This window comes from Monodon monoceros, unplaced genomic scaffold, assembly GCF_005190385.1.
Source record: "Monodon monoceros isolate NGI ecotype Baffin Bay Population unplaced genomic scaffold, NGI_Narwhal_1 Super_Scaffold_4, whole genome shotgun sequence".
NCBI classification, from domain to species: domain Eukaryota; kingdom Metazoa; phylum Chordata; class Mammalia; order Artiodactyla; family Monodontidae; genus Monodon; species Monodon monoceros.
Window position 1 is genome coordinate 74359659 of NW_021703781.1, and position 27411 is coordinate 74387069.

The 27411-nt window shown below is 46.0% G+C and overlaps 1 protein-coding gene across 13 annotated transcripts in view; it reads right to left on the reverse strand.

Annotated features, from left to right (window-relative positions):
• CHST15 (carbohydrate sulfotransferase 15) overlaps window positions 1-27411 on the reverse strand; it is a 101142-nt gene that overhangs the window by 58161 nt on the left and 15570 nt on the right. For 6 of the 13 annotated variants that reach the window (XR_003796948.1, XR_003796949.1, XR_003796956.1 and 3 more), the window contains exons 2-3: window positions 15469-15635; window positions 13697-13764 (exon numbers count right to left, since the gene is read on the reverse strand). The exons of 3 other annotated variants lie outside the window; for them this stretch is intronic. The gene's annotated coding sequence lies outside the window, so the exon portion shown is untranslated. Of the gene's footprint in view, window positions 1-13696; window positions 13765-14132; window positions 14556-15468; window positions 15636-16636; window positions 16739-27411 lie in introns of those variants that run through there. 4 more of the 13 variants (XR_003796951.1, XR_003796950.1, XR_003796954.1 and 1 more) reach the window with 4 other exon arrangements.

Sequence of the window (27411 nt, forward strand, 5' to 3'; positions counted from 1 at the left end):
AGGCAGGAAACACAAAAGAAGGAAAAGACCTACAATAACAAACACAAAAAAATTCATAAAATGGTAATAGGAAATACATATCGATAACTACCTTAAATGTAAATGGATTAAATGCTCCAACAAAAAGACATACACTGGCTGAATGGATACAAAAATAAGACCCATATATATGCTGTCTACAAGATACCCACTTCAGACCTAGGGACACATACAGTTGGAAAGCAAGGGGATGGAAAAAGATATCCCATGCAAATGGAAATCAAAAGAAAGCTGGAGTAGCAATTCTCATATCAGACAAAATAGACTTTAAAATAAAGACTATTACAAGAGACAAAAGAAGGACACTACATAATGATCAAGGGATCAATCCAAGAAGAAGATATAACAATTGTAAATATTTATGCACCCAACATAGGAGCACCTCAATACATAAGGCAAATGCTAACAACCATAAAAGGGGAAATCGACAGTAACACAATCATGGTAGGGGACTTTAACACTCCACTCTCACCAATGGACAGATCATCCAAAATGAAAATAAATAAGGAAACACAAGCTTTAAATGATACATTAAACAAGATGGACTTAATTGATATTTATAGGACATTCCATCCAAAAAAAACAGAATATACTTTCTTCTCAACTGCTCGTGCAACATTCTCCAGGATAGACCTTGGATAGATAGATAGATCTTGGGTCACGAATCAAGCCTTGGTAAATTTAAGAAAATTGAAATCGTATCAAGTATCTTTTCCAACCACAACGCTATGAGACTACATATCAATTACAGGAAAAAATGTAGAAAATACAAACACATGGAGGCTAAACAATATGCTACTAAATAACTGAGAGACCACTGAAGAAATCAAAGAGGAAATCAAAAATTACCTAAAAACAAATGACAATGAAAACATGACAACCCAAAACCTACGGGATGCAGCAAAAGCAGTTCTAAGAGGGAAGTTTATAGCAATACAATCCTACCTCAAGAAATAAGAAAGATCACAAATGAACAACCTAAACTTACACCTAAAGCAATTAGAGAAAGAAAAACAAAAAAACCCAAAGTTAGCAGAAGGAAGAAATCATAATGATCAGATCAGAAATAAACGAAAAAGAAATGAAGGAAACAATAGCAATGATCAATAAAACTAAAAGCTGGTTCTTTGAGAACATAAACAAAATTGATAAACCATTAGCCAGACTCATCAAGAAAAAAAGGGAGAAGACTCAAATCAACAGAACTAGAAAGTAAACAGGAGAAGTAACAGCTGACACTGAAGAAATACACAGGATCATGAGAGATGACTACAAGCAACTATATGCCAATAAAATGGACAACCTGGAAGAAATGGACACATTCATAGAAAAGCACAACCTTCCAAGACTGGACCAGGAAGAAATAGAAAATATAAACAGACCAATCACAAGCACTGAAATTGAAACTGTGATTAAAAATCTTCCAACAAACAAAAGCCCAGGACCAGATGGCTTCACAGGTGAATTCTATCAAACATTTAGAGGAGAGCTAAACCTATCCTTCTCAAACTCTTCCAAAATATAGCAGAGGGAAGAATACTCCCAAACTCATTCTATGAGGCCACCATCACCCTGATACCAAAACCAGACAAAGATGTCACAAAGAAAGAAAACTATAGGCCAAGATCACTGATGAACATAGATGCAAAAATCCTCAACAAAATACTAGTAAACAGAATCCAACAGCACATTAAAAGGATCATACACTATGATCAAGTGGGGTTTATCCCAGGAATGCAAGGATTCTTCAATATATGCAAATCAATCAATGTGATACACCATATTAACACACTGAAGGAGAAAAACCATATGATCATCTCAATAGATGCAGAGAAAACTTTCAACAAAATTCAACACCCATTTATGATAAAAAAAACTCTCCAGAAAGTAGACATAGAGGGAACTTACCTCAACATAATAAAGGCCATATATGACAAACCCACAGCCAACATCGTTCTCAATGGTGAAAAACTGAAACCACTTCCTCTAAGATCAGGAACAAGACAAGGTTGTCCACTCTCACCACTATTATTCAACATAGTTTGGGAAGTTTTAGCAACAGCAATCAGAGAAGAAAAAGAAATAAAAGGAATCCAAATCAGAAAAGAAGAAGTAAAGCTGTCACTGTTTCAGATGACATGATACCATACATAGAGAATCCTAAAGATGCTACCAGAAAACTACTAGAGCTAATCAATGAATTTGGTAAAGTAGCAGGATACAGAATTAACGCACAGAAATCTCTTGCATTCCTATACACAACAACAAAAAATCTGAAAGAGAAATTAAGGAAACACTCTCATTTACCACTGCAACAAAAAGAATAAAATACCTAGGAATAAACCTACCTAAGGAGACAAAAGACCTATATGCAGAAAACTATAAGACACTGATGAAAGAAATTAAAGTTGATATAAATAGATGGAGAAATATACCATGTTCCTGGATTTGAAGAATCAATATTGTGAAAATGACTATACTACCCAAAGCAATCTACAGATTCAGTGCGATCCCTATCAAACTACCACTGTTCTAGTTTTCACAGAACTAGAACAAAAAATTTCACAGTTTGTATGGAAACACAAAAGACCTCGAATAGCCAAAGCAATCTTGAGAAAGAAAAACGGAGCTGGAGGAATCAGGCTCCTGGACTTCAGACTATACTACAAAGCTACAGTAATCAAGACAGTATGGTACTGGGACAAAAACAGAAATATAGATCAATGGAACAGGATAGAAAGCCCAGAGATAAGCCCACGCACGTATGGTCACCTCATCTTTGATAAAGGAGGCTAGAATATACAATGGAGAAAAGACAGTCTCTTCAATAAGTTGTGCTGGGAAAACCAGACAGTTACATGTAAAAGAATGAAATTAGAACACTCCCTAACATGATACACAAAAATAAACTCAAACTGGATTAAAGACCTAAATGTAAGGCCAGACACTATAAAACTCTTAGAGGAAAACATAGGCAGAACACTCTATGACATAAATCACAGCAAGATCCTTTTTGACCCTCCTCCTAGAGAAATGGAAATAAAAATGAAAATAAACAAATGGGACCTAATGAAACTTAAAAGCTTTTGCAAAGCAAAGGAAAACATAAACAAGACAAAAAGACAACCCTCAGAATCGGAGAAAATATTTGCAAATGAAGCAACTGACAAAGGATTAATCTCTAAAATATATAAGCAGCTCATGCAGCTCAATATCAAAAAAACAAACAACCCAATCCAAAAAGGGGCAGAAGACCTAAATAGACATTTCTCCAAAGAAGATATACAGGTTGCCAACAAACACATGAAAGGATGCTCAGCATCACTAATCATTAGAGAAATGCAAATCAAAACTACAAAGAGGTATCACCTCACACCAGTCAGAATGGCCGTCATCAAAAAATCTACAAACAACAAATGCTGGAGAGGGTGTGGAGAAAAGGGAACCCTCTTGCACTGTTGGTGGGAATGTAAATTGATACAGCCACTATGGAGAACAGTATGGAGGTTCCTTAAAAAACTAAAAATAGAACTGAACTACCATACGACCCAGCAATCCCACTACTGGGCATATACCCTGAGAAAACCATAATTCAAAAAGGGTCATGTACCACAACGTTCATTGCAGCTCTATTTACAATAGCCAGGACATGGAAGCAACCTAAGTGTCCATCGACAGATGAATGGGTAAAGAAGATGTGGCACGTATATACAATGGAATATTACTCAGCCATAAAAAGAAATGAAATTGAGTTATTTGTAGTGAGGTGGATGGACCTAGAGTCTGTCATACAGAGTGAAGTTAAGTCAGAAAGAGAAAAACAAATACTATGTGCTAACACATATATATGGACTCTAAAAAAAAAAGGTTCTGATGAACCTAGGGGCAGGACAGGAATAAAGACACAGACGTAGAGAATGGACTTGATGAGGACATGGGGAGGGAGAGGGTAAGCTGGGGGACAAAGTGAGAGAGTGGCATGGACATATATACACTACCAAATGTAAAATAGATAGCTAGTAGGAAGCAGCCACATAGCACAGGGAGATCAGCTCTGTGCTTTGTGACCACCTAGAGGGGAGGGATAGGGAGGGAGGGAGGGAGACACAAGAGGGAGGGGCTACAGGGATATATGCATATGTATAGCTGATTCACTTTGTTATACAGCAGAAACTAACACACCATTGTAAAGCAATTATACTCTAATTAAGATGTTAAAAAAAACCTTATTAAAAAAAAAGAAAAGAAAAAAATGTAGGGAGATTTGGTTAATCTTTAAGATGTTACTGGATAATGTAGGACTGATAGTGGGTGGTTATTTTCTGTTCCTATTAAGGGAAGAACAAGTGTAAATAAGCTTTATTATCAACCAGAATGATTAAATTTAAAAGAATCTCTTAACTCAAAAAAAAAAAAGTTAACTGATACACTCTTCTACAGGTTACAAACAATAGATGTTACTAAATTAAGCTGGTATAATTATACATTTAAGAGTTCCAAAAAGTGTCTTTATCTGAGTAAAGTGAGCAATTCAGGTCAAAGCAATTCATCCAAAGACCCAGTGAATCAACTGAACCAATGCTGTGGCCTTGAAGAATGCTTTGGCTAACACCAGAAGCAGATATGCCAAAATAATGCTGGAAACCCAGATGGCAGCTGTTCCCAAATCAAGACAAAACTACCCAAATGTCACACATCAGGTTATTTTCTGGCAAAATGTGTATTTACAAGAACCACAGCTGTTATGTTTTAGTTATCAGATGACTGACCACATTTTCCCCAGTCCCTGATGAAGAACCTTCCTCCCTGCCTAATTTTAGAGTCACTATAATTTCCTCCTTGCTCCTCTCCTTGAGCAAGCCCTTCCTGCATCCTGTACTCATGGTTTCCTTGCCAGATTTCGTCTTTCCTGATGACTAAGACACCTTCTGCATGCTTTGTCTAAAACAGGGATTCTCAAACGGTGACCTGCAGGATCTTCCTGGCTCACTCAAAATGTGTGTCATACAAAACACAGGCAGTTTTTAAAGTTATTTTTAAAACATACTTGACATTAAGTTCATCATCAACATTTTATTTGTGAGTAATGACCACTTCACGTGCTTTACAGTCTAGAAGACACATTCTAAACTATTATTTCATTACATAAAACATATCTTTAAGAAACAGGCATTTTCTCTGAGACCAAATCTCCACAAATCTGCAGCCAGCTCCTCCTCTGCATCTGGCCTAGGGAACCAAATGATTTGCAACTTGGTAGACAGTTGGGATGTAGCAAAAACGTTCTCTGGGCAGTCATAACAAAGCCTTACAGGAGTCAGACTGCCAAAGGTCTCAGGCAGACTTGCATTTCAATCCGACTCAAGTCTGTGCCAGCTTTATGATCTCAGGTAACTAACTTCACCATTCCGTGACTTTACTTCCTCATCTGTAAAATGGAAATAAAACTATCTCCTCCCAGCATGGATGTGAAGAGGAAATAATGTTCAGAAAAATGCTTAACCCGGCATCTAGCACACACCAAGCCACAATAAATGATATGTATTCTTTGTATTATTACAGGAGAGGCCCTCAGACCTTCATTCCAGGCTACCTGCTTTCAGTGTATATATAGTTCTAGCATAGATGTCTCATTTTCCTGTCTGCAACTAATCTGAAGTAATGAGTGAGAAGAGGCAGGTGGCAGCTACAGGCAGGCACACAGATGCAGGAAAAACAGCGAAGTTTTAATAGTAGAAACAAGATGTTAAAAAGCAGAGCTGACTGGGATCATTCAGGTGCCTCAATAACCAGGGTGGGGAGCCCTGGAGAGCCTGGGACAGCTGTGGGTGTACCCTGGGAAAAGCTTACCCCCCTCGCAGTGATCATCTGTCTCCAACAAGGCAGCGCGCCACGGGGTGTGGCCCCTGAACTGAGATTCCCAAGCATGGTCCCCATCCAGACCTGACATTCACCTGGCTGGTAACCCTGGACAAGTCACTGCATCTCTGAACCTGTACCTTGTATGTAAAATATGGAGTCGGGACTACCTCTTTCAGCCCTAACACTCCTGAGTGGATGGTTTGCAATTAACTCCTCCCTAATAAAAACCCAGTATCATCATTTACTATGTCTTCGGGCTGCTGAGAAGCCAACAATTTTGCAGCAAGCACTGAAAAGCTGGTGCAGTACTTGCCTTATGCTGGGCAAAAAAGCTGGACAATTAACCCCCAAACACACAGTGCACTCTCCTTATTAGTAGCCCACACCGGTGAGCACACGTTTATCAAGCACCCACGGTGTGCAGGGCACTGTGTTTGTTGAAGCTACAAATACGAAAAATGCACAACCCAGGTCCTCTGTTAACATCCCATCTAACTCCAGAACAAAGGCTCCAAAGGCTCCAGAAACAAGCCCACACTCAGAATCATAGATCCCTTTCAAGGGCAGCCCCAAAGCCCACCAGCCTCTGAGCAGCTGCAGAGCTGGGAAACCAGCGCTGGTTCAAAATGTACCCGTACAATGGAGCTGCCTCATTGACCCACGGGATATCCAACAGCTGAAGGCGGGAGGGCAAATGGGATCCTTTTAATATCCTCTGGGATGGCTCACTCTCCCATAGGGTAACCTGCTCCAGCGCCCTCGTGCAACCACCAGATGTATGGATGACACCCAGCCAGTGCCCCAGTCTCTCTAAAATGCACAGAACGACCAGCGGCAGGGTGAACAAGAGGCTGCCACTATGTTCACTTTGCACGGTCACCCAGCAATCTCAATGGGCACGAGATTCTAAAGGTCTTTGTGACACAACCGACAACTTTCTTTTTCTGAAAGCAAATGGGAGGAGAAACTATTTCTAACCACTCATTTTATTATTTCCAGTAGTAACTGTAATGTAAATTGGTGCTGGATTTAGGTACTTGATTTTCCACTCAAGCCTGTACACCTATGGCGGTGGTTTTCCATTAGAGTAGAACCTACTTGAGACAAGCTTACCAGGTTGCTGTGAAACCCGCCCACCTACACGGCTCTCGGCAAGAAAGCAAGGACAGTCCTATAACGTAAAGCATGTCAAGGAAGCAATGTGCGGTCTGTTTGAAGACATTTGAAATTAGAAATGAAATACCACTCTCTGTGCAGACGAGGATGTATACTTCGAAACATGGGCCCAGTTTAGGGTTTTAAGTGACTCCAGGGACGGTGAAAAGAGAAGGTGACAAATGTTGATCCAGCCCCTGCCACGCACAGAAGCACCACGCAAGGTCCTTTCTTGATGGCAGCCCTCTGAGGTCAGCACTGCGACCCCCAAGTTAAATGCAGGAAACTGAGGCACCACAGGGTTAAAAACGTCCCCGGAACCCCATGGCCAGCCAGTGGCAGAACCAAACTCCAACCACAGGTCTGTTTGGCTGCAAAGCCTATGATCCTTCCCCATACCACACCATTATGTAAGATGGCAGCTCCGGGAGAAACCTGCTCAGAACTCGAGGCTCAAAGAGCAGCAAGGTCAGCTTTCACCCAGCCCACCGGCCACCCTGTCTCCCAGGCAAGGAGGTGTGGCTGGAGCTGGGGACTGTCCGATTGGACTGTCAGCTCTACAAGGACAGGGTCAGTGATGCTCAGTCTGAAATCAAATCAGTGTAGGTACTACATTTCCTTGTACATCAACCATGCCTGGCATGGGGGCGGATGCTCTCTGAATAGTTCTTAAATTAATGAGCGAAGGAGCAAACTCTTGGCAGAAATCCAGGACAGGGCTCTTGCCACTTAGTGACAACAATAAAAGTGACATGAGCTACATTTATTGAAGGCCTTCTGGTGTCCAGACACCAGGCTGGGGTTTATATGCATAATCCTGTCTATACTTCATGATAATCTAAAGGAAAGACCAATTAGTACTCCCATTTTACAGATGAATTTAATGCTATACACCACCTCCCCCCCGCCCCCATGACTCAGAGTATAGGACAGAGAGCAGGCCTGGGGATCAAAAGGCCTGGGTGGACCACCTGCCACACCTACTAACCAGACATGTGACCATAAGCAAACCCCAGAACCACTTAGACCCTCATCCTCTTTTTCTCAAAGTACGACACATCATCACAGAGTCCAGCGATCTCAGGAACACAGGTATCTGATAAATTCTCTTATTATTCTTTTTGCACACTTTCAAGGATTCAAACATCTGCAACAAAAAACCTTAACTACTGGGGGGAAAAGTCACACATTTTCAGACTAGTGTGTCCTTTTGGCTCTTGTGTAACTAGACCACAAAGATGAGAGGTAGATTCTAGCTGCCTTCCAACAATCCTTCCTTAACAAATAGGAAAATGAATGAAAAGGAGAAGTGGCTCCAAGTATAATGCAGAGACTAAGTATCAGGGCCAAAAGGAGCAAGGGGCTCTGCCCCCCCTCACTTGGGTGCCCAGAACCCTCTCACCTGCTTTGATGTGACATCAGGAAGAGTGAAAAGGCTGCCGAACATCAGAAGATGACCAATCCAAATGTCCTTCAGGACGGGCGGAGGAGACAGGTCTTGCCCAGACATGGAGCTCACTGTTCAAAACCAACTGCGAATAATGATTTCGCAGCTGTACAAGGGACCTACAATGAATACATTAGAGGCGGCACAATTGAATGGGGAGCAGCTGCACACTCCCCACCAGATGGCCTTGCTGATCTGAATAGTTTTAAACATTGTTTTATTTCCAAAGATAAGCAAAATAAGAATCTGGTTAACCCTTGAACAAGAAGAACCGCCTGAAAACACTTCTTTAGAATCTATGTCTTTTGGATGGAAAAAGTGAGCCATCTGACTGAACTGCAGTGTCCCCTGGAGGGTTTTAGAACAAGGTGAGGGTAAAATGGGATTTCTCCATAACATCCACTGTCTACCCACAGACAGGTCTAGCTCTTACGAGGTGTGGCAAGAGGCAAGGACAGCAACTCCAGCACCGACACCAGCTTGGGTGTGTAGACCCCAGGGTTGTGGGGAGGTGTGTGCCAGCCCCCCAGGGCTGTGCAGAGGTACTCCAGGAAGCTACAAGACAGTTTGAAGCTTCCACCTTTAAAATATTTAAGCATTTGAAACATTGTTTTTAAATTGTTATGCTCAGATACAGAACTAAGTGATACAAAATCTGTACAATGTTGCAGCTTGCTTAGGTGTATGCAAGCTGCTTGCCGGCAGCCTAGGGCACTCCAGGGAGAATTTATTATCTTCTGCCTTCAGGGTCTCCTGGAGGTGAGTTTGAGAAACACTGATATAGGGCCGGGGCGGGGGTGGGGGTGGGGGAGAACTAACAAGAACTGAACACTTGTTCCACGGCAGGCACTATGCTGCCTCTCATCTACCCCGACTTCGAGGCGATGCTAAAAGTAGATGCAATTGCTCCATTTTGCAGGTAAGAAAACTGAGGCTCTGGGCAGCAAAGTGGCTTGTCCTAAATCACACAGCAAGTAAGTGGCAGATCTGGATTTATTTAAACACAAGCTGAGGGACTTCCCTGGTGGCACAGTGGTTAAGAATCTGCCAGCCAATGCAGGGGACACGGGTTCGAGCCCTGGTCCGGGAAGATCCCACATGCCGCTGAGCAACTAAGCCTGTGCGCCACAACTACTGAGCCTGCGTGCCTAGAGCCTGTGCTCTGCAACAAGAGAAGCTACCACAATGAGAAGCCCGTGCACTGCAAGGAAGAGTAGCCCCCCTTGCCGCAACTAGAGAAAGCCCACGCGCAGCAGCAAAGACCCAACACAGCCAAAAATAAATAAATAAATTTAGAAAAAAAACACAAGCTGAAGCCCAAACTGCCCCTCCCCGCAGGGAGGGTGGGACCCACATGCACGTTACAGTTTCCAGTCACCTTGCTTCCAACTTTACTTACATAGTGTATTACTTTTATAACCACGAAGATGAGAAAGATGAAACAATGATAATAAATACTGACAAACAGGAATGGCAAATAGAAAATGGGCTGGTCGGTGCTTTGTGACCACCTAGAGGGGTGGGATAGGGACAGTGGGAGGGAGACGCAAGAGGAAGGGGATATGGGGATATATGTATATGTATAGCTGATTCAGTTTGTTATACAGCAGAAACGAACACAACAATGTAAAGCAATTATAGTCCAATAAAGATGTTAAAAAAAAAAAAAGAAAGCTAAAGAAAAGAAAATGGGCTGGGCCAAGCTCCCCAGGACATGAGTTCCCATCTCTGAACCTCAGTTTCCTCATCTGTTGAAAACGGGTGCACTCTTGCCTCTCTCTGCAGATCAGGTGGCACAAGGGATGGCAATGAGGCTGCAGGGCTATACGAGGCAAGGTGTCATGGCACGGAAGGGGTCTATGCAAACTGCCAAATGGGAAGTTACATCCAAGCCCCACTTTATCCCCTCACTTCTCAAGTTATCTCTGCATTAATATCCCCCCCCACCGGATATACTATAATGCTTGACTGTTGTAAAAACAAATCCAGTTCCCATTGAACTAAGAATGACACGCGTGGGAGTGAGTCCAGGAGGGACATCTCCCTTGCCCTCTCTGCCACAGCCATGGAAATCCTGGAGCCGACCACAGAATTCCCCAGAGTGGGCATCCATGTTTATAAACATGCACATTCCAAAACAGTACCAAGGGACAACACGCAAAAAGGACCGTGGGACCCTAGATGACAATTTCTCATGACTGACTGTTTGTTGAGGCCAAATGAGCCTCTAAATCTTTTGACGCAGGATCCTGCTTCACACGGCTACACAGGGTGGGAATGGGCACGTTGCCACCATGGAAAGAGAAGCGTGGTGGTGGGGACCAAAGATGAAAGTCCATACCCCAGAAGTATGTGAACACACACACACACACACACACACACACACACCCCTGCCCATCTGGTTGCTGTGTGCCCTTGTGCAGACCATGTTACACTTCTGTGCCTCAGTTTGCTCATCTGTCAAATGGAGACAATGTGGTGCTACCTACCACCAGGGAGCTGTGCAGATCAAACGGGATGGCCCGTGCAAAATGCCTCTACAGTGCTGCCAACACCAACCCCCAACCCTAAACTCCATAAACAGCAACCAACCACCACCACCTCCCCCATTTCTCTTCCTTCTGTCCCTCCCATCTCTGCAGACAGGATCTCAGCCCCGCAGTACGGACTCTCACCCCGGGGTACAAAGACCCAGCCAAGCCTGGATGCAAAATAGGAAGAAGGAAAGTTGCAAAGGCTGTGTGTCAGCAACGTCTGATCGAGACTGACTGAAATAGGCCCTGTCCTGCAGTGACACGGCGACAAACACGCTGGTCCCACCAGGACACCGGGAGCCAAGAACTAGATTTTGGATGCAAGGAAAGACCCAGAGAAAAAAATAATTTAAAAAATGGTTGTTTTAGCCAATATTTTATAACTGTAAATGGAACATAACCTTTTAAAAAAAGTAAATGGCAACCAAAATATATGCAGTCGTACCAGTTAAAATAATTGCAAAATAAAACTCCTTAGTATTCAATAAATAAATCATTTAAAATGGTAGTTTCAAACTCTCCTTCTAATAACTTCCTTGACACTTTTAGAAAAGAGACCCAGTTTCTAATAACCCCACTCAAATCTGAAATCCAGATTCCCAACCTCTGTAAAATAAATAGATCAAGTAAGTATTTATTTACAGACATATCACCCAAGACGCTAAACACAGATCAGTCTGTCGAAAAGGAGTTCCTTTCTCTTCTCCATTAAGTAGAGGCGCTCAAACTGTTTGGTGGGGTATGATTTCTTTCAAAAAACATCTCTCCAAGTTTTGATACTTGAAGCTGGAGAAGTGGACATTCAATAAACATTATAACAAAGGCATGCTCTCCAAGAAGAACCATGTTTCCCTGGAGTCCGCTAAGATGCTGCTTCAACAGAGCCCTCCACAGCTGCCCTGCTGATGGAGAGGACTAGCCTCCTTCTGCAACGAGGTAAAGCAGAGTGGGGACAGGAGAGCAAGCAATACTCGGTATAAAAGCAGACAGCTGGGCTGCACGAGCTGCCCTGCGAACTCAGTGCTACGTAAACAAGTAACCTCTTGGAATTAACCCCGGAAGAGTGGAATCTTTTCCATAAAGATCTGGAAAGCGTTCAGGCCTCATTCCAAAGGTTGGAACTTGTTTGCAGAGAGCAGACTTCTTCCTGGGGTAAAAAAGTCTCAAATTTTTAAAAACGGCCAAAAAAAAATCCCCGTAGCTGACTTTCTGTCAAGAACTGCTCTGGTTGGTTCAGATAAATATTCGGCCAAAGCACATAGATGTTCAGACCTAGAGTCACCTCAGAGTCGATAAGAACTTCTCCCGACACAATCCGAGTGCCCACGTGACGACATGCCCATCCTTCCCAGGCCCAGCAGAGGCCATGGAGCCGCCAAACGAGCACTGGACGTGGTGTCCACGGGGACACATGGCGAGCAGAGCAGAAACACGCCTGACTCGATGGCTCTTACACCACAAGGTCCTGAAACAGCTGCCCGACTAGGTGACCTTGGGCCGGCCGCCTCACCTGCAGGCCACCTAAACTCCGAGCCCCAGTCAGCTGCCTCGCTGTGAATGGGGACATTCACCACCTGAGGAAAGAAGTGGGACTGGGCCCCGCACGGGTGCTCCCTCTGCTCCTCTGGTATTGTTATCCCACTGCCTCTGTTTCTGTCTGTCTCCATCTGCATCCTCCAGCCTCCCTGGATGGCCACCATCACCACCAACACTGGTCTGCTTGACCTATGAACTCCCGCTCCCCGTTCCGATGTCAGTCAAGCTCCCCCCTCCCCAGCCCCCAGACCAAGTCAGTTCCTGCCCTCAACCGCCAAACCCCTGCTACTTCTCATCTTCATGTGTGCTTACTGGGCTGATATCTGCCTTGACCACTGGGCTATAAGCTCCATGAAGGCAAGAGTGTCTCTTCTGTTGACTTTAATAAATATTTGCTAAAAAAGGAAATTAGAAAGGCAGGCAGGAAGTAGGTAACACTTACACAAATATAGCACAGTCATAAACAGAGAATTCCCAATGATGGGAAGGGGGGGGTCATGTTTAAAATAGGACTTTAAATTCTGCAGGTTTTTGAAGTCTGCCTCTCTAGAATTAGTCCTATGGCACTGAAAACCCATTTCCTGGTATCTCTCGGGCCTGCAGCTGGCACTGGTTTCCATGGTGGGACTGTTTGGTGGGCTGGCCCCGGGCTCTGACACCCACAGAGCTGCCTCCACCCGCCCCTGGTTCTGCTAGAGCAGAAGTAAGGGCCTCCAAGGGCCCGGGACTGGATCTCACTCCCCCAAACCACAAGTGTACCTCCCTGCCTTTCTAAATTAGCTTTCATCCACAAGAAAACATCAGAATGATATGTCTTAGCAAATTACATGATTCTTATCTGTGGCAGGATGTTTTGTGTTTTTTCCTTTTTTTTTTTTTCCATTTTGTTTTGTTTTTACTCATTTTCAGTTCTTACAACCCCTTTGGGCAAATTTCTGAACGCGCTCAGTCTACCCAGCTTCTCAGCACGTGCCACAAAACCCCAGGACTGAGCTCAGAACAAAAGGAAAAAAAAAAAAATTCCCTCCTCCTCTTGGATCATTTTCATTCCTTTCCTGTAAAAGAAATCTGGAAATGTTTCAAAAACATCAAGTATTCAGAATCGACTAAAAATCCAAATTACCTTTCTCCCTTCTTTTTTCCTTCTCTTTTTCTTTCTTTTTTTTTGTCTCCTCAGGTACTTCCCCCCATCTATATTTAAAAGAGGTAAAAATACCAATTACTATGTAATTAAATGAGTTCTTCATTAACTTGAAGGATTTACTGGTTATTATGGATGGGAGAAACCAGATTTTTAGATTAAAATAATTATTCATGGCATTACAGAGTTCCAGGGCTGGAAAAGTTTAAGTGTCAACCAGTTCTGTTCCAGCAGGCTAGGATGGGCAGGGGGAAACTGATGCTTCTGGAGCCTCTTTAGTGAACCCTCAATAGGTCTGTCACTGCTTCTGCCTCTTTTTCCAGCCCTCACCCACTCCTCCTCCTATGAAACTGGCTGCAAGAAACAAGTTTACGTTCTCACAAAGCAATTTGGGCTTTTTTCTTCTGAATGTTCTTACCCTGGGATTATTTTCACTTTCTGATGACAAAACAGTTTATAACATTGCTGGACCGTCTTTGGTTAACTCAGTTCTTCTGAGGTTTTCACACCCTTTTGCAGTTGTAAAACCTTGAGCAGAAATGAATGATTATGAACAGACTCCAAAGATGTTTTTCCCTATGAATGGCCAGTAGCATTCACTTTACAATGGAAAGGAGATGGAGGCATTTCAACTTGGGGAGGAGGGGGCACCCCTACCTGGACTGCCAATCACCTCCCTCCCAGAGGGGTGGGTCGACACAGTGGCAGCTCCTTCTCAGGGCTGCCGCTCCCGGGTCCCCTTCTGGTCCCCTCACAGCTTTCTGGGACCAGGCAGGGCCTTTTGGTGACAGCAGGATTGTGTGAGCACGTACCAGGGGTTCGACCTCCTCTTGCCCCATTCATCCCCACTCTCACTGAGATCTGACCCAAAAGGTGGCTTGTAGCCAGAGCAGAGGAGCTGTTTGCACATCCCAGGGTAATTGGCTGGGCTTCTCAAAGCATCAGTGGGTATGCAGACCCCACTCCCTAGTGAAGTGACAACAGCACCCCACACGTCACATTCTGCACTTATTCCGGGGATACGATCATGTGTCAGGACTCTTGCAAGCAGCATTCTTGAAGTCTCTTTAAAATTCTCTTTGGGGATCTCAAAGAAGAAATTAGGAAAAAAATGTCAAAGGTAGCGTGAAGCTCTTAGATATTTATCTTCTTTGGATATTTCTGGCCGGTAATTTACATTCACATCATTCAGTGAAACCACTGGCATCTTCACACTTGTCCTGACCCATCTGTTCAGTCATCAGTGCTGGGCCTTGAGGAGGGATGAAAGAAAGGGCAGACTTCCCTCCTGCCCTCTTAAGACCTGCAATCCAGTTAGGCATAGAAGCCACCAGAACAGAACCTCAGAACCAAAGCCAGCCACCTGAGAGATCATCTTTTTAAAAGTCTTCATTTCCCAGGTAAGGAAAGGTCAGGGAACCTGCCCCAAATCAAGCTGACTTTTAACAAACAGGGCATTTGGAGGAGGTTATGTGTTGGGCAATTAAACTTATAACTGGAAGCCTAATCCATCAACTACTTTGGGCAAACAAAGTTAGAAATATAAGGTAATATCGTTTCCCCAAGTAGAGCTGGGTTTTCAAATTTCATAAAAGGTTGTGTCCAACCATGTAAAATGAAAATGACGTATTGAGGCAATTATCCAGCTACTTAACATCAAAACTCCCAGAAACTTTGCCTCAATTAGTGAAATAACTGAGGCCAAAAAAATGAGCATATGGCTAATTCCAGGAATAGCTGCCTCCAGACCTCACCTTCTCTGGGGGTCAGAGGCAGAGCCGAGGGGGTAGTGGAGACTCCTCGCCACTCGTGAGCAGTTCCTGGGGAGCAGGCTGGTGGCTTCGAGCACGGGGGCGTCCAGGTGGCTAGGGTCCTCATCCTGGCTCCACGGCCTGAGCCCAAGCGCACTCCAGTTCCCCATCTGATAAAACAGGATGATAAGGTCTAGTCTAACAGAATTGTGGGAAGGGCTGCGACGGACGATCCATGGAAAGCGCTGAGCAGGAAGCCTGGTACCCCGTAGGTGCTCACTATTATTCCTATTACCACCCACTTTGAGGGTTTGTGTTTAGTGAACATGTCGGTATGTCTTTGGTCTGGTCTGTGTCACGCAGTTGCATGTTTCATGCTGGCCTCTTCTAGAATGCCAGCTCGCTGAAAGGTATCAGAAACGAGTTACTTTGTTGTCTTTTGCAACAACTGATCCTTCATATTCTAATCTAGAAAAAGAAGATCAAAGCACATACATTTTAATGTCTGCTAAGCCTGTTGAAAAAGAATTGCTTCGCTTTTACTAAAAATTCTGCTTTCATATCACCTGCCTTGATAGCCTTACTCTTAAATACAAAAAAAAAAAAATCAGAAAAAGTTATTCTTTTAAAAAGACCTTATCTTGTGAATAACTGCAAAGCATTCGCAAGAAACATAAATTCCATTTAATAAGAAACATAAATTCAATTCCATTCTAATAAGAAACATAAATTCAAACAATAAAAACAGGATCGTTTTTATTTTAAATGTTAGGTCTGATGGTATTTGGGGCCCCAAGCCCACAACGATGGCAGAGCAAGGAGATAATGCAAGCTAGGAAGGAAGTGTCTGAACAGGTCTGAACACGTCCCTCTCTGGGCTAAGCCGCGGGCAGATGTGAGTAGACACAACCAGTCAGGGTGGGGACTCTGCCTCTCAGTGGTGAGAAGATGTCCCTTGTCCCTGCATCCAGCTCAGCATCATGCCCCACAGGCCCCTCCCATGGAGGCAGTGAGTTTGAAATTCGGGCTCACCGGGGCGAAGGTGCAAACTCCCCAAACCAACACCTCACTTGCTTCCCCACATCCCATAGTATACTCCTACATACATGGAGAACTGGGTTCAACCGAATCCTGCAAGGTTAGCTCTAGCACAAATCAAGGCCACACAAACCATAAATACAGCCAAGAAATGCAACAGTCTTGTGAAGTTCAAGTTCATCCCTGCAGTCTTCAGACACCATCTGTGGTGCAGAGGGTGTGACCTTGCAGGAGTCACGAGGGCTGGTCCTCGAGAGTTGGGTGGGAGAGTCTCTGGCAAGCTGAAGGGTGCCCCACCTCACACTGTGATGGAAGGAGAAACCCAAACAAGCAGGGTGCAGGACCTGCGGCCGGGGGGAGGGGGGAGGCTGAGAGGGCGGAGGCTGAGAGGGCGGGGGAGCCGGGTATTCCCCCAGAGACCAACAGGACCGCACGACTCATGAGTTTACGGCTTCAGGTTGTAGAAATTTGAGTCACTGACTTTGAACACGTGAGGCAGAGCAGAGGACCAATACACCAAGACCAGCGTCCTGGCACGAGCTCCCACCAAGGGACACCTGAGCACAGAGGCCAGCCTGAGGCCCTCCCCAGCCCACCAGCTCATCCCTGCCTAACCAGACCCCATCCTCCCCGCTGAGGGGCACAGGTTTCTCTCTCTCGGTCTTGACTTTGACATTTCCTGTTTCCCTAGGGTCTGATCAGCCAGGATTTATGCATTAGGTCGCATTAAGTGTGGGCTATAACAATCATGAAGAAGTCACCCCAAGATGGGCGTTCCCTGCATCTAAGCTCTGGCTGTACCCCCGTCAGCCATTGGACTCTGGCCACGTGGCCCCACCTGTTTCCGGGGACCACATGAAGATACTGGTGTCACCCAGGGTGCTGTCAGAGCAAATGGCAGACCACGGTGGAGGGAGGGCTTGGTGGAAAGGAGAGGTCTGTACAGACAGGGAGAGTTCTCTTTTCTCTGCATAAAAGTTATGGTGTCATCCAATAAACAGTTTTTAAAAGAGAAAAAGACCCTGCACTTGGAGTTTTAGACTAAACACAAGGTAGATCCAAAGTTCCTAACCACCTCCACATCCCGCGCCCATCCACTGAGGTACACTCCAATCCCCTGACCCCTAAAGACCATATTTTTTTTTCTTTATTTTTTGCGGTACGCGGGCCTCTCACTGCTGTAGGCTCTCCCGTTGCGGAGCACAGGCTCCGGACGCGCAGGCCCAGCGGCCGTGGCTCACGGGCCCAGCCGCTCCGCAGCATGTGGGATCTTCCCAGACCGGGGCACGAACCCGTGTCCCCTGCATCGGCAGGCGGACTCTCAACCACTGAGCCACCAGGGAAGCCCCCCCTAAAGACCATATTTGACCCTCAGATGAAGACAGTACGGTCCAAGTTAACCCAGTCAACAAAGTTCATTCAACCCCTACTATGTGCCGGGCCCCAGTGCAGAGCCAGGGACACGGCAGTGAACTGAACAAGGCCGTGCCCAGCGGAGCCTGCAGGCCAGTGGTAGAAGCATCCGGAATCCCACGAAGAAGACAAATGTCAGATGGGCTGAGTGCCAGGGGTGAATACGAGCTGCTGACAGAATAATGTGCTCATCTCCGCATCACCACCCGCCACACTTCCACGGGACTCCCTCCGGGAACTCCCACTGTCCCCCAGAAATGGGGGTGGGGCGAGGAGGGAGGCAGAAATGAAATCTGATTCACTTTCTGGACCACATTTCTGTAGCTTAGAGTTTGGAGGGGCTCTCCATCCCGCTGGAGTAGAGATTTCGGTTAAATTTAATTTAAAAGTCAAGGCAAAATTCTCAACTTGGCTGGTGGCTGGTCATGGCCCATCCATGCGTGACCGCATTGCAGATGGGCTCATTCATGTGCTAAGACTTTCTTCCTAGTCAGGGGCATCCGAGCAGATGCTCACTTCTAAAGGCACCACCAGAGAGAAGTGGCAGGAAGGATAGAGCCCCAGGACAGCTCCCCCTCTTGTTGGACAAGGCACCCTTGAGGTCAGGGGTGTAATCAACCCGAAACCCCACACCCAGATGAGCGAAACAGTGGGGGGACAGGAGGGGCGTCGCTCATCTTCTCCTGTTCCCTGGCCCTCTGGCTCAAATCCCAGGAGGCAAGGGGAGACTGCCCAGAGCAGTGGTGCCCAAGAAAGAGAACATGAGCCTCACACCCAAGTGTAAAGGTTCCATATGAAGTTCATTTCCATATATTTTATTCAACCCAATATATCCAAAATATTATCATTTCAACGTGTATACAGTATAAGTTATTAATGATGTAGTTTACATTATTTTTTAACATCTTTATTGGAGTATAATTGCTTTATGATGGTGTGTTAGTTTCTGCTGTGTAACAAAGTGAATCAGCTATACATATACATATATCCCCATATCTCCTCCCTCTTGTTTCTCCCTCCCACCCTCCCTATCCCACCTCTCTAGGTGGACACAAAGCACCGAGCTGATCTCCCTGTGCTATGCGGCTTACATTATTTTTTTTCATGCTAAGCCTTCAAAATGCAGTGTGTACTTTCTTTTTTTATCTATCTGTTTATTTATTTACTTTTGGCTGCGTTGGGTCTTCGTTGCTGCACACGGGCTTTCTCTAGTTGCAGCGAGCAAGGGTTAGTCTTCGTCGCGGTGTGCAGGCTTCTCATTGTGGTGGCTTCAGTAGTTGTGGCATGCCGGCTCAGTAGTTGGGGCTTGTGGGCTCTAGAGCACAGGCTCGGTAGTTGTGGCGCACAGGCTTAGTTGTTCCGCAGCATGTGGGAACTTCCTGGACCAGGGCTTGAACCCGTGTCCCCTGCATTGGCAGGTGGATTCTTAACCACTGTGCCACCAGGGAAGTCCTGTACTCCTTATAGCACATCTCAACTTGGATGCTAAATTTTCATTGGAAGTACTTGATCTGTATACAGATTTTATAAAATTTACAGTTGAAAATGGAGAGGTACATGCCCAAGATGCTCCAAACATTCTTAAAAGTTTTCCAATAACTGAACTGCGTATATGTTTTTAAATTTAAATTAACTAAAAGTAAATGCAATTCAAATTTCGGTTCCTCGGTGGAACCGAAACTAGTCACATTTCAAGTGCCCACTGGCCACGTGTGGCTCATGTTACCAGCCCAGGCAGCACGGATACAGAGTATCTCCACTGTCCCAGAAATTTCTACTGCTCAGGACAGGGAGCTTCTTGAGGGTGAGGTCTGTTTCTTACTTCCTTCATTCCTCTCCTTACCTGGCCTCCCAACAAAAGGCACTGGGAAATCGCTGTTTCCCAAAATTGATGTTAAGACTCCTAGGGTACTAGATAAAACACAGCTTCTGCAAGAGGGAAGAGACATGGGGATATATGTATATGTACAGCTGGTTCACTTTGTTATAAAGCAGAAACTAACACACCATTGTAAAGCAATTATACTCCAATAAAGATGTTAAAAAAAAAAAACCCAAACAACACAGCTTCCACCCCTGCCCCAGATCTTCAGAATCTACTGCAGGCAGGGGGAGGTAGGTGGGCAATCACCCCAGGTGACTTTTAAGCCTCAAGCCAATGGCCACAGATTTTCCTTCTTTCCAATACTCCCTTATCCAGCCACGGCCATTGTGTGAGTCGGGAATCTGATGGAGCCAGGGCAGCCCATACACCTTGGAACTCAGCCAGGGCTGGCCCTGCACTCAGGGACAGAGTCTTTTCTCCTTGAGTTTCCTGTGCGTATCAGGGACACCAACATGCCTATGCCCATAGCTCTTGTCAACACACAGGGACGCTCAGGAAATGTCAGCTGCCTCTTCTCACTGCTCTGGAGCCCCAGTCAGCCTGAACATCAGCCTTGGGGGAAGGAAAAGCTCTTTCCCCACCTTGAACGTGGGGTGGGAAAATCTGGCCGGTCAGGCTACACAAAAGGAGGGAGTGTGCAGAACCAGTTGGTTCTGGGGCTGGACTGATTTGCAAATAAAATCTTTCTGCATGGTGGTAGCCCCTTCCCCCGCCCCCCTGCTCCAGGAGGGAGGAACCCCAGGCCAGCCACTTTCATCTCAAGGATCAGCCTGGAGGCTCTACTTCAATGCAAGCAGACACCCCGAAGGGCAGTGACTAAATGCTGGATTCTGGGCTCTTCCCAGCCACCAACAAATCCCCATTCCCAAGTTCAGGCACAAAGACTGGCTCCAAGTGAAACGTGACCATGGGGTGCAGAATCCCAGTAGGGATGGACATCTCTCTGGGGCATCATAGGGATTCTCTACTCAGTTCCCAGTTTATCCATTCAATGCAAACCTGAGGAATAGTCAGCAGTTATCCCCCGGGGTTTTTTGGAGCGGGGAGCAGGGGGTAAACGGGAGTCAGTCTCACGGCATGTTTTTTCCAGGCTCTTATTTCATGTTTCAGGAGACTCACACACTGCTGGTGGGAATCATATTTGATACAACAGCCTGGAAAACTAGCCACATCCACTGACGCTGAGCACACTGATTCCCAAAGACCAGCAATTCTACTCCTAGGTATGTGTCCAACAGAAACGATCCCAATGCTGAGCAAAGGCATGTACTAGAATTAGGATGCTCAGAGCCCCCGCTGTAAGGCCAAACTAAAGCCACAAGCAATACCAGGAAAGAATCTCACAAACGTAGTACTGAGTGCAAAAAACTAGACACAAAAGAGAACATTCCACATTGTTCCGTTTATATAAAGTACAAAGAACAGGAGAAACCAGCAGAGGCCGTGGGGATCAGGAAGGTGATCTCCCCTGACTGGGGGCTTCTGGGGTGCTGTTGACACACTTGACCAAGATGCCGGTTGCACAGGTGGGTTCTGTTTATGCAAATGCATCGAGCTGTAAGCATTTGGTAGGTGCTCTCTAATTAGGTCTGTTACACACCATGGGGGGAAAAAGTTCATAAAGAAAAGAGAGTTAGAATGGGCCGTGGTAGGTTTCTGCCCCATAAGAAGCCAAGGAAGAAGCAAAGGGCACGCAGGCAAGTTGACGCGGGCGTGAAAGCGCCCACATGCGTGCAATCCAGCTCTCTGGCCTTGCAAAGGGCAACGTCCTCCCATCAGATTGACCCCCTTCTCCTTTCAGAGGCACCAAACCAAAGTCACCTCCGCTCATAGCCACTCAGGGCTGATTTTACGACCCAGCTCACAGTCCAGAGGATAATGACCTCCAGTTCGCAGGTTCGAAGGGTTTCCAGGGTCTTAAAGGGCTCCATCCAGGGTGGACTTGGCAAGGAGGCCGACAAGCCCCGGTCCTTCAGGGCCACGTCATGCGGCCAGCTCAGCTTGGCAGCCACCTGCAGGCCGGGCACACCCTGGCAGGCGTGAGGTCTAAAGTGCAGGCTTAAAAGGGCTGTCTCTCATGTATTCTTTTTGCCACTTTCCACAGAAGACTTTCTGGGGCAGAAGCTGCTAGATCAACAGCAAACCCAAGCTTTCCTGCTGGGCCCCCAGGGAAGGGAACTCGCTCTTTGAGCCTGGGGAGGGTTGGAATCAATCTAGTGCCCAGGAACCAGAAGCCCACCACATTCTCAACTTTTTTTTTTTTTAGCTGCACTGCGTGGCTTTGGGATCTTAGTTCCCTGACCAGGGATCAAACCCATGCCCCGTGCAGTGGAAGCATGAAGCCCTAACCACTGGACCGCCAGGAAAGTCCCCACATTCTGAACCTTGAAGAGGAAGAACCCCAGGTCCTGGCACCTCCCCGGGATGCATGTGCCTCGAGCTCACCACGACCACCCCGTCACTCACCCAACATCACAGACTCTGCCCCTCCAGGAGGCCTTCTAGGACCTTCCCTCCCTCCCGTCTGGGCTCAGAGCTTCCTTGGCGCCCCACTCTCCTCCAAGTTTCCTCCATCATTCCCTGGAACTCTCTGACGTCTCCCTGGTCACGCTGGCTCAATGCACCAACAGGCACGCTCACATATCACCCCTGCCCCCCCTCATCTCCCCCGGCACCCATCACAGTTGAAATTAAATAATCATTTGACTCAGTTTTTGTACCTCGTCCACCCAACAGAACCCAAGCTCCATGAGGGCAGGGACCGGGCATGTCTTAGCCACCACCGGCTCCCGATGTTTATTTCCTTGTCTGTGTCCATCTGTGGGTTAAGGCTCAGAGTGGGGACATCAAGGCATTCCCAACACTTGGCTGCCCATCCATCTTATTTCTCCCTCTCCTTGACATCTCCTGTAGAAAAGAGTGGTGTGCAGCCGTGGGGCAAGTCCTAGAATCAAATCTCAGCCCAGCCACTGCCAGCTGGTTGACCCTGGGCAAGTTACCAAACCTCTCTGAGCTTTATCTACCCCTCAGGGCTGGAGGGGAGACTGACTTGGGTTAATCACTGACCACAGTGTCTCAAACATGATAGTATTATTTTCTTGTATCTTTACAGTTTCCTTGCATTTGAGGCCACTGTCCAAGAAGGCCAACTCTCAGGCCAGAACAGGGATCCAGCACCTGATTCGTTCATTCATTAACAGGTTCCACTCAGTGCAGCTGGCCTAGGCACGGGACACAGTGGGTGGACACCACAGACAAGATCCCAGCCGCTTCGGTGTTTGTGAGGTTTTGCAGAGGGGAGAGGTTGTTTGCACATTCATCTTTTCATGTTTCTCTCTCTCTCTCTCTTTTGGTTTATGCAACAAGATTTTTTCCCCAATAGCTTTAAACCCAACATATTATTTAAGTTATCTAAGACTCCTGTACCAGGTAATAAAAATATTATAGGTTTTTTTCCTATTATTTTTCTTTTCAAAATAAAAACAATGATTGCAGATGTCTTCACAGGGAAAATAAATAAAACCAGCTTTCGTCTGCACACCAAGGTACTATAACTTGTCATTTCCTGAGTAAGTTAAGTGCTGGCTGAGTGTAGCCTTGAAAGGGAGGACCTGATTCCGGACACCCAGGTACCACAGACAGTCTTGGGCTCAGCAAGGGCAGCTATGGCCTCCAGAACCACCCGATTCCTGAGCAGCAATCTCTCCCCAGCCAGGAGATGTATAAAAGACGGTTTCTTTCTTTCTTCAAGCATCACAGCCCCATTCAGACCCATCAGCTTGAGACAATGAAAGGAGAGCACAGCGTCCCGGCTCCCTTTGAGCTCACACCCCCAGAGACCTCTGTACAAACTGAGAACAAAAGGCGGGGAATCCAGTGGCAGTCCCCAGTAACTCCCCCGAGACGTGCCTCTGAAGAGCTTTCCTTAGGAATTCTGAGCAGAGCAACCCCCAAGCTCCTCCCCCAATAAAAAATAACTTTAATCCTCATTCAAGATCACCGGTTCCAATTTAAAACCTCCAAGTCCCGGCTCTCCTCTGCTGAAACCTCCCCTCTCTTTGGCAGGCAGCCCTGGATGCTACTTTCCGCTTCTCCACCGGCTTCTAAGTGGAAAGAGGCACCCGCTGAGCCTGTGCAAGTCCCAGCTCAACACGCGGGAGAGAACAAAGACTTAACACAAAGAAGAACTGGGCCTTCCAAGCCCTGCAGCCCCTTGCTCCAGAGCAGGGATGCTTCAGGCGCTGGAGTCTGTTTCCTCGCCAAGATGCGCTGTCCGCCCCCTCCCACCCCCGACTTTGCACACTGGCTCTCTCTCCAGGGTTGGGAAAGGTCAAGGGTGACCTACAGTGGTCCTGAGATCCTGGACCTCTCCAGAGGCCTTCCACTCAGCTGGGAGGGCAGAGCCCAAGCAGTGGACACCAGAGATGAAAGCCAAGATAGGATGGAGCTGGCCCTCTAGGGACCGAGGCACAGGGTTACAAACAGAGACACACATTAACCATCGCGAGGTGCTGGATTTTGTCAGCCTTTAATATTCTGCAGTGAAAAATCACTGGCTTTATACACACACATACACACACGCACACACACAAAATCTAGAAGGGTTTTGTATTCTTCTCCAAGCTGAGCTGTCAGACAGTAGGAATTTTGGTCGTTGTACCTGTCCATTCTGAAGAGTCCAAAAGTGGATTTTTCCAGATTCCTGACGCATGGAACCTGAGAAAGCCACATAAAGTCCCACCAGCAGACCAGGACAACCCCTCCATGCACCGATTCAGCACAGCAAATCTCTCCTAAGCACGTACAGGGGTCAAGAACCCTGCCAGAGCCCACAGAGCACACCTAGGTGACGTGGCCACAGCCCTGTCCTCCTGATGCTTACAATCTACTGTTCACACAAGTTGCTACAGGTCAAGGTGGTCTAGGATGAGCATGATACAAGATGCCCAGGGACAGCTCCAAGGGCTGCAACCCATGCAGTAACACAGGGCCCGTTGCCCACAAGGGCCCCACACTTCGTTTAATGCTCTACTGTCCCCATTTTGAAGTTCTTAATAATTTTTTCATAAGGGGCTTACATTTTCATGTTGTACGAAGGCCTGCAAATTATAGAGCCAGTTCTGGAGATACTGAAAGAGTAATACAGTCAGGATTAAACGGAGAGAGAAATCACATCCAGAGAGCTTCTCTTATTCCTGGTACATGTAACAGCTGAAGTACAAATGAATACTTGGAAATGGCATTACACCCTCGGTTTACTCCCATCGTTGGTTTAAGTAGAGACCTTTCCAGGGTCACTGCAGAATCAGAATCTTCCATACTATACCAAGGGGAAAGTTAGCAAAATCAGTTTCCATGAGTCTGTTTATCATAACTCTGGTCTATAACAGCATCTTTTCTAATGCAGCTCGGCCTGACGATTTTAAAACTACGGGGACCTTTAATTTATCAAGCTAATGTGATTACAAAGCCATCCCAGAGTCTAGCCATCTCAGAGGCACTCAAGTGGAGGCCCCGCCTGTGAAATTTATGACCTGAAGCTTACGCTCTTCCAGTCCCTTTAAATGGGAAAATCTTTACCTTAGTTGAGGGATGAACTCATTCCACAATCTGAAAAAAAAAAAAAATTAAGCCCTTCCACAAGTGCTCTGCTCTGTTAGTTTTTACAACTCGTCCGCAGACAACGAGGTTTAAATACCATTTACCACCAAGCTTCATTTTAACCTTCCTTTGCGGAGGATGCAAAATCAATTACGTATCTGCTGATAACGTCCTCGCATCACGTTCTGGTGGCATCTCACAATTAATGCAGTCCACGAGGCTGGCCGTAAGCAGCTTCACACAACACCTTCTGGTTATTACAAGCATCACTCTGACCCAGAGCTGAATGTAGGGGGTTCAGACACAGCACAATGCATGGGGATTTTGCGTCTTTACGAAATCAGTTTGTAGATGGTTTAATTAAAATACACCAGAGCATAACTCAATTGGAATAGAGGTTCCCATCAAACCAAATTAGGCAGCAGAAATCTTCCCAATCTTAAAAGTCCCTACAAGGGACAGGGTAGAAATTTCACTCAGCTCTTTGGAGTGTTTCTTCCTCTACTAATATAACTGTTTTCACCAGTAAAACCAACTGCACTCAAAGATAGAAGAGACATGACATCTTCTCAGCCAAGCCCCTCGTGTTGCAGGTGAGGAAAGAGGCTCAGAGAAGTCAAGTAAGCAGCCCCAGGACACAGAGCAGTCAGTGAGAACTGGGACCAGAGATGCAGTGGCCTGAAAAAATGAGGGCAGGGCTTCCCTGGTGGCGCAGTGGTTGAGAGTCTGCCTGCCGATGCACGGGACACGGGGTCGTGCCCCGGTCCGAGAAGATCCCACATGCCGTGGAGCGGCTGGGCCCGTGAGCCATGGCCGCTGAGCCTGTGCGTCCAGAGCCTGTGCTCCACAACGGGAGAGGCCACAACAGCGAGAGGCCCGCGTACCACATAAAAAAAAGAAAAAAAAAAATGAGGGCAGCCCTACAAGGTAAGAGCCAGCAACCTCTAAAGTCAGACTGCCTGGGTTCAAGTCTCAATACTATCATTCATAAGCTACCAAAACCTGGGCAGGGTGACCCTCTCTAGACTCAGTTTTCACATCTGTAAAATGGGGGTGTTAATCGTGTCTGTTTCAAAGGTTGCTGAGAGTAAATGAAATAATGTAAAGTCTAGGACTAAGTACCCAAATGTGGGTTACTATTATCACAACTCAAGTTTCTCAATTCCCTGTCCTGTGTTCTATTTCACCAAACTGTTCTTTATATTATAGGTTCTTTACCTCTGAGAATCTCCCAGATCTAGGGAAGAAGGCTATCTGTGTGCACACCCCAGGGATGAGGCACCTACAAAGCACCAGGTGGGCACACGGAGACATGAAATGCATACATTGTGGGTCTTCCAGAATTTGTTTTGATCTGATCAAAACTAATTTTAATTGATGGCCAATTGGAAGGAGTCCAAAAACAATCTAAAAGATAAATGACAACACTGAAGTTCATGAAATTCTAAAATGCTTCCAAAGTGCTGTGGGTCCCTAGGTTTAATAAAATTAGATGGCAGCAGAATAAGGTCTGTAGCTTAGTGATGGTATTGTACCCATGTCAATTTCCTAGTTTTGATAATGTTCTATGGTTATGTAAGATGTTATCATTGGGGGAAGCTGGTTGAAGAGTACATAGGAACTCTGTATTATTTTTGCAACTTCATGTGAGTCTAAAATTATTTCAAAATAAAAAGCAAAAATAAAATTATGAGGCAGAATCTAGGAGAGCCAAAAGATGAAGGGGACTCTTGGCAAGTCTTCAACATGTCCAAACATCTGGGGGTAGCCATGGGAAGGAGGAAGAACCTCCACGTGAGAGCATACAGGAGGAAGTCAAGTCCTGAGGGAGGGATGGGACTCGGTAAAGGCCAGGGGAAGAAAGCAATGCTCACGGCAGGGGCTGCACCAGCACGGGAGTTTGCTATGCCCTGGTACCCCCTCCAAAGGGTCCCCTCTCCCCGAAGTGGGCTGCCTGGAGCTGTCACCAAATTCAAGTGAACAGCCACATGCTCACCTTTGGGATTTCA